General features: G+C 38.9%; 1 long non-coding RNA gene across 2 annotated transcripts; it reads left to right on the top strand.

Moving 5' to 3' along the window:
* The first annotated feature begins 2,788 nt into the window (after nt 1–2,788).
* On the top strand, nt 2,789–4,324 carry LOC103397121 (uncharacterized). 2 transcript variants are annotated; one of them, XR_523427.3, is made up of 4 exons: nt 2,789–2,870; nt 3,021–3,332; nt 3,421–3,510; nt 4,244–4,324. It is a non-coding gene; the product is annotated as an uncharacterized LOC103397121 (long non-coding RNA). The 2 variants fall into 2 exon arrangements; XR_003048818.1 differs by lacking the exon at nt 4,244–4,324 and having other exon boundaries at nt 3,421–3,542.
* Nucleotides 4,325–8,048: the final 3,724 nt, after the last annotated feature.

The following is an 8,048-nucleotide window of genomic DNA, read 5'->3' as shown; positions in this document are numbered from 1 at the left end:
CTGAGTTCAGGTTCAGGCTTTGGGAGCGCAGATAGAAAAAAAAAAGGGCAGTGAATGTCTCTCAAATTCAGCAGCCCACGCGAATTGTGATAGAGGGCTAAACCTATGGAGTGTGGAGGTAAATTAGCTTGCTTTGTAGCTCTGGGCAGTAAAATCATGTTATCATAGGAAATTGGGTAAACTTGTGAATTATCTTTTAATTAACCTTGTTAAAACACCAAAAAAATCTATTATTTTGTATTATTCCTAAAAATGCTTGAATTAAATATTGTACTACACTTTTCACATTTTGTTGCCGTGTATATATATAAATGTTCTGTGGTACATGTTTGAGTTCACGTTTTTCCCAAATGTTTATTGTTACTTTGTGTCACAGTACAAAAAACATGGTCAATGCTTAATCAAAAGGGCGTGATTTAAGGAGAAAAAAAAAGAGCAGCAGAATAAAATTCAACGCGTGTGTGAATTTTATCTCTCTTCGTCCTCCTCCCAGGGGACGACCTGAAAAAAATAGTAGCACATGAATGGATGTGAAGAGATCATGGCGGATCTTTAATGCATAAAAACAAAATGGCTGCCAATCCTCACCACACATGCAGACTGCACCAAGAAGGAGAGAAACTGAACCAATCCTCTCTGTGCACACTGTACACCAGAGACCATTTCTCCCTTGGCATTCTACTCTGTTGCTCCTGACTTTTCACTCATCAGGAAAAGTGGTAGTGGTCGGTGAGGCTGTGTGTGTGTGGATGTGAGAGTGAGAGAGTGAGAGAGAGAGAGAGAGAGATTGGGGAGCAGGGTTGCAAGGGTCTTTCACTCCTCTGATCTCTCTATCATTTCTCCACTATCACCAAATCAACACAGCCCTAGTCACGTTATACATTTCACATCCATTCTGCAAAAACACAGTCCTGTAAGAACAAAAAAATCTGTCGGACCCTGAATATACAAGCAGGCTCGCATTAAGTAGGAATGCGGCTTGTATTTTTTCTCTGCCATGTAGACACAGAGAGAAAAGAGTGATAATGGCAGAATGATATGTTTTATTTATTCATTTCTGCTGATGTCTATTTATTATTCAAAACCCCGGCATGTTGGCTCCAAATTACGTCACAGGGACTACAAGAGGAGGAAAATGTAAATTCACATCTGCTTTGTGAGGCGGGAGCATGGGGAATTTGTTTATCAATACAGCAGATTCTCAGTGTTGTCAAATAACAAAGAACATTTTAATTTACTGAAATTAACAAATCTGAAATTATGTAAATCTGTCTGCTAATACTATTCTACAACCTCTGAAATTAACCATAGCAGGAAGAATGTTCATACAATTTGTTATTTCAGTCAAGATTTTTTTTCTTTTCAATGAAATTACACCAAAGAAAATAACAGTAAAAATTACTGAATCATCGCCGTCCTTCTTTCTGCTGCTTACCTGACAAAGCTACTGAGTTGTGCAGTCACACATCTCTTCCTTAATCTCCTTCACTTGCAAACACACACACACACACACACAGTCGTATACAAAGGCCTTTGTATGGTCTTCCACACCAGCACTCCTCCAGGGGCCAATACTGTGCTCCAAAGCCCTTTAGAGGAGCAGCAAGCCAGAAAATGACCCCATGCTGCCCCCTGCTCGCCTCAATTACTCACTTATTCTGGTGTAATTGTGAAAACGGGGTTTTATTAGCATTACAAGCTTTTTAAACATTTCCTCACAAATCAGTAATTTCTTTCTCTATTTGTTAAAATAACTAATACTTGTTAACTCATCATTCAATCAAACTGAACATTTAAATATATATATTTTTTTATTTTTAAATTGCATAATTGCCATTACAGGTTTTAGTAGTGACCTATTTCTTCTTTAGCCCCTTATTTACAGTTAATATAATTGTAGTCAGGCAGTTTGTTTTCCCATTTACAGACAATGACCCTAAATTGTTTGCTCAAGGTTTTGACAAGGTCCCATTTGTGGCCTCTCTGGCACAAGGGCACATGTGCAGGTCAGCTTGCTGTGGTCACCAGGGTTCAGAGGTTATGCTCCACACAACATGACCTCATTCCCAGGAGACTCTTACTGATGGACACCAGTGTCAGTTAGTGGACATCAATAACGGTCTAGGCTGGACAATATAAAGGTTAATGACACTGGACATGATGAGCTGCAAACCCTGAAAAGACTCAACACTGATGGAGAACAGTTTAACTAGAAATGTTTAGTTAAAAATAAAAAAAAATTGAGTCCACTTGAACCTCTGTTTACAGTCTAAAGCAGCAGTAAACCCAATCACTCAAGTGGCTGAGATTGGGCCAAACAAAATGAACACTTATTGAACAGACTACTTCAGACAATGCTTTAACCAAAAATATTGAATTTGAAATCTTGATCGGCTTATTCTTCAATAAAATAAATAAAAAATGGAATTCAAAACTGGAATTTTAACCCATCCAGTTAACATCATTATGGACTTTTGTTTCAAGATATTCTCTAAGTTAAGCTCTGTTGGGTCACATAAAATGACAAGGGGAGCTGAATATGACTCACAAGCCTCGATTTTGACTCCTATGGTATAAAGGATAAATAACACATTTTTGTGATTTAAACAAAACTGCTTTGAACAATAAATCCTCCAAAATTTTACAAAAAGTTTGGACAGGGGCAAAGTAAAAATTATCATTTGACATTCTTCAGTCACAGGTTTGTGTAAAAAATGAGCTTCATTCACAGTTATTTTTATTTGAAATAAAACTTAATGTGAACTAAAAATGAAACATTTATTCACAATTTGTTATTGTGAGCTACACTACTGTGATCCCTCAGAAGGACTGAGTGTTGAAGACATGGAAGAAAGCAGTTGATGATTCAGGTACATCATACACACATATGCACATAATTCCTGTGTAATATTACTGCATACACCCCTGCCTGTAGTATACTGACTACCTACACTTTGCTCTTGTGTCTGTGAAGCCTGCTATTTTGTCTTACTATGTGTCCTTTGTGCAATTCAATTCAGGTGGAAGTACTGAAAAAAGACCCAGATCACAAGCAGATAGATGAGTTAATGTCTGCCACGTTTTCCAAGCGCAGAAAGGAGATTGTGGGGATCAACCTCTCATCGGGGATGTTATGGCAAAATGGCCGGCCATGTTCTGTAACAATAGACAACACTGAGTCTGAGATTAATCACTTAATCCAATTTTGTTCGAATGGATATCACTATTTTGAGTCTTTTGTTCATTATTTCCAAAGAGAGCATGGCTGATGCTGTTTTTGGTGGTGCACTGAAGGCCATTTTGGAATTGGATCTTTTTGTCTGAAGAAAGAGGTCAGTGGATGAGCTGATAATTGTAAAATTTGGCACCAGGTCTTTGGTTTACAATAAAATCTGAATACTGTTTATTTTTCTCCAGTAGGACACAAACGAAAGGATAAGGACTGCGGCTCTGCTGGGTCTGCCACACTATTTTTCAGAAAAGCCCTCAAACATCATCAGGATGTGTGACGTAAGATTTCTCACCTGCATAACAGCCCACATACATACACACCCACATGTACAACACCTACACACATACCACACACAGTCACACACACAACCTTAAACACATAGATTGGATTAACCCATTTCATCCTGATTTTTTTCTGAAAAGTTTAGTACATAGATTTTACTCTTTAGACCTTTCTAATGTCTAATGTCTAACATTTCTTTCTTTCATTGTATGTTGGTTAAGTTGCTCAAATTTTAAGTTTTATAGTTAGTCACAATTGTGACCGCTGGGAACATACATAGTCTGTTTTTAGACAGTAAAAACGGACTATGTTGTCCATAGAGATATATTGAATACTTTTCAACATTTGTTTACAGAATAAGGATATGCATAATAAACCTAACCATATCTCATGATTCTCTACTTAGTGGGTATTGTCATAACTACTTTCATTTTAAGATTTCAAGTGAGTAAGTAGCCGTTATTAGTCTAAGTGTGTGAATAGGCTTCATTATAGGAATTCTTGACAATGTATTTTCCCAGCGGTCACAATTGTGATCAGGCCTAAATATGCACCTCTTCTGAGCACAATATATACACAGGCGTACAATTTTCTACATGTAACCCCTTCAAGAGTATGTGTACCAAATTCGATAGTTTTGTATGCATATTAGGTATTTAACCTAAACATTCACACAATTCTTTTTTGCTTTTCAAGGTCCATGGTGAGACTCCAGCAGCAGCTATGAAGGGCATGCAGCTTGACAGAACTTCACGGAGCCACGGCAACCATTGTTTAGACATCCCTTAGAGACTTTAGCATACCTGTGCATTCCATTAAATCATTCCGTTAAATTGCTAAACAAAAGGCATCACAATAACGTTCTAACCAGTTACTTTATACTTTAATACAATGTTATTAAAATGACTAAAGTGTGTGTTTTTTGTGTTGTGTTGTATGCATCGCTCTGTTTTTTTGGTGCTTCTGCCTGTCTGTTGTATGTATCTGTATTTTGACATTGGTTATAATAGTTCTAATAAAGAAATGTGAAAGACATTATTTAATTGAAATTACAAGATTGAACCCAGTTATCAGGGTACGTGTACAGAATGCATATTGATGAATAAAACACTTTTAGTTAAAATTATTAAGTTGACAGCACTAATGGGGATAAGTGAACACAGTGCTCATAATCGAGTTCGCGTTATTCTGAACGTACACAGCTTAGTTGAAACAACAATAACTGTACAGTCATGATGACTCACAGAAGGCAATTTAAAGCTTGACAGAACTTAAAATAAGGATTTCAATAAACTTGAAATTTTGAGGCAGCTGGTAAACTTGTGATTTTAAGTTGAACCACGGAGATATTTTTAACAGTGCACAAACAATGCCCCTCAACCCGTAATGAAAGCCGAGCATCAAAGCTGAAAATCAGAGTCAGGTTACGAGATTAGAGATAGGGCACGCATGTGTATGTAGATGACCCCGAAAGGTGTAGAGGACAGCTGAGAGAAGGAGTGTGATAACACAAAACCCATTATAGTGAATGACATGTTGCCTGATTAGATAATCAAATATAGGTACATAAATGAAGTTGCAGTCAAATGTCACCCTCCATAACAACAATTTTACATGAATTATTTTATTCTTGCTGGATGGGAAAATGTTGATTTGATGCCTCTAAAAATGGGAACCATGTCTTATACTATGACTGCATATTAAATAAAAACTATATGTTATTATCTTTAATTGAAATGAATTAATATTCTTCAATGAATAAGCATATAAATATTGGTATAAGAAAATCAAAAATGTCCACACAAGCCACCCTGAAGCCACAGGCTATACCAAATAAATTGAGTCCTTGTAATGGGACACTCAGGCGAAGACTGAGGTCAGGGGTTAAGTGAGTGGGGTCAGAGGGTGTGAAACCTCTGTTAAGGGACCTCTCAGATCAATGAATGGGTGTTGAACATGTTTGCTCATAATAGGGGATTGATTAGAGGAAGAACAAGTGTCAGAGGAGAAGACTGGTCTGTGGTCAGTCTATACCAATGACCAGTTGTTTTATAAGAAATAATAATCTATTTTAAAAATTTAAAACTTTGAGGTTTTGTAAAAAAAAAACATTATTTTAATTATCCATTCTTTATTTATTTATTTACAAATCAAAATATATATTCATTAAAGAAAAAATATTTCAAATTATTTCAAGAGTAACAATTGGAATTAGGAAAGAGATGAGTTTAGTAGAATTTCTTTTGTTCAAATAAACTATAAAAAACAGAGGATTGGTTTAATCATTAACTCAAATGGTTGGATAACTAAACAAGTATGCAGGAAAGTTTTATTTAGTTTATATTTAAAGTATTTTTAAACAACAATAACAAGTTTTTGCCATCAAGGTTTAAGGCTATGTCTATATCTTTTACATATGACATACAGGTTATAATGATTTTTGTCGGTTTGTTTTTAAGCATGACATTTTACCCCAGGGCGAATGATTTACTGTTTTCACATCCACTGGTTGCATCTGCTTCATGTCAGGTATCTTCACATCATGTATGTCCCATGTTTTACAGGAATATTTGCAATTGTCACACTTCAGGAAGAGGACAAAAAAAGAGTGGTGATTAATTTTTTTTCACATTCAGCCAAGACTGAAGCCACAGGTTTTCCTCTGTCTTATGGTGGAAATTCCCAAAAAGTAGCAGTAGCAGCTGCAGACACAGGACAGTTTAACTTTTTTCTGTAATTTTTAATCTGTGCATTTTTATCAACGTTTAATATAAGTTATACCCCTCACTGGTATTTAATAAGACACACCTACACTCAGAACGACCTGGTGTTCATCTAATCCTGTGACTTGGCCCTAAATGAGCTTCAGCAGGTACCACAAAATTCAACAAGTCTACTTTCATCTTCAGCCAAGTGTCCAGCCAGGCAAACCCCATGCCTCTCCACCCGTGTGGCTTTTTATTCTCCCTCTGCCCCTCCTTCCCGTTCTTCTGACATTGCTCTCTCATGGTAGAGATCAAGATTGGCAGTCAGGGACCAACCTGGGTCTTGGAAAGAGAAAAAAAAGAACAAAATGGGAGGGGGCGCTGAGAAGTGGGGATGCTGGGTAAGAATGGAGGCGAGGAGAAAAAAAGAAATGTACATTGTACTTTCCAAATGGATGGGAAATGATTCGCTGGGATACGCTGACAATTACATGGTGAGGTTTAATCAATTCGGACCATTCACAGCGTGGAGAGGGCTGATCCCCCCATACAAAGGAGCAGACCGTGGGAGGGCAGTACCTGAGAAAGCGCCGGCCTGGTGTAAGTAACATGAGGCAACACTCCCCTCCCTGCACATTGCAGCGTAGCATATGGCCCCTCTCTGAACTTATTAGCTGGTGGCTTAAGGCCAATCATGGGGAGCCAAGGGCCTGTGGCTGCCTCCATGACACCCTCCCTGGTCCCTCTTCACCCCCAGGAATGAGGCTGAGTGACAGGGGGCATTGTGTTGTTCACCTAGATCATCACACCCCTTACTTACCCTGCCATGTGGAGCGGTTTGATGAGGTTATTTGGCAGAGAGACAGCACCTGACCATTAACCTTGTAGCTACGGGACACACTGTACATGCGCTTGTAAAATTACTGCTTCCTGCTGTTAGCAGAACAACTCCATTCATATGGCTCTACATCATAATGTTTCATAAAATGAATTAATTATATCTGCAAATTAGCAAGCCTCTGGATTGGAGTGGATTAAAAGCACCTGAATGTGAATACGCACACACAGATCAGCCCTGTAGATATGAAGTCGTTGGCCAGAGGTTGATTATAGGCCCATTATGCAGACAGTACTTGGTGATGGGCTGAGAGCAGGAATTAAGATCTTGATGGCCACTGCGAGGGGACTTGGGCTGGAGTACATGGGTGTTAGGAGTCAACAGGGTCTGGGGTCTATGGGAGGCCAGGACAAGGGGAGTCTATACAGTAGACTCTGGTCTTCCTGAGTATTAATGGAGAGAGTTATGACAAGCCCTCATTTGATCTCGCAATCGGCAGGTGATCCTCTGCCTCTTTTGTGTCAGACCACAGGGGTTTGCCGATCCCAGCGACCTGTCTTACCTGGTGCCCCTCAGGACACCTCATTTAAAGAGGAAGACGGAGGATAATTTAGTCCTGGGTATCCACCCAGCATGGACCTCCACCTGGCCACAGGATTGGAGGGGTGGCTAATCCCCTCACATACTGGGAGGTGATGAAGAGCCCAAAGGTCAGAGAGAGGTGCAGAGAAGCCATCTTACTGGTCCTTTTTAGACAGGCTTAGAGGCTCAGCAAAGCTGGATCTTCAGAATAAAAAAATATCTCATTTTTGGAAGCCAGTCATGATTCATGCTTCTAGAAAGGCAGCATCATTCCTTACAATTCCTTACAAGAGCAACAAGGCAGCCTGGTGCTACAGGACCATCTCAGGTTGGTAATAGTGATGTGTCGTTCGCGAGTGATTCGTTCAATATGAACGAATCTTTCATATGACTCGTGACTCCCGAGGCC

This window comes from Cynoglossus semilaevis, chromosome W, assembly GCF_000523025.1.
Source record: "Cynoglossus semilaevis isolate Cse_v1.0 chromosome W, Cse_v1.0, whole genome shotgun sequence".
NCBI classification, from domain to species: domain Eukaryota; kingdom Metazoa; phylum Chordata; class Actinopteri; order Pleuronectiformes; family Cynoglossidae; genus Cynoglossus; species Cynoglossus semilaevis.
The sequence above is the reverse complement of the archived record's forward strand: the minus strand, read 5'-3'. Positions and strand labels throughout refer to the sequence as shown.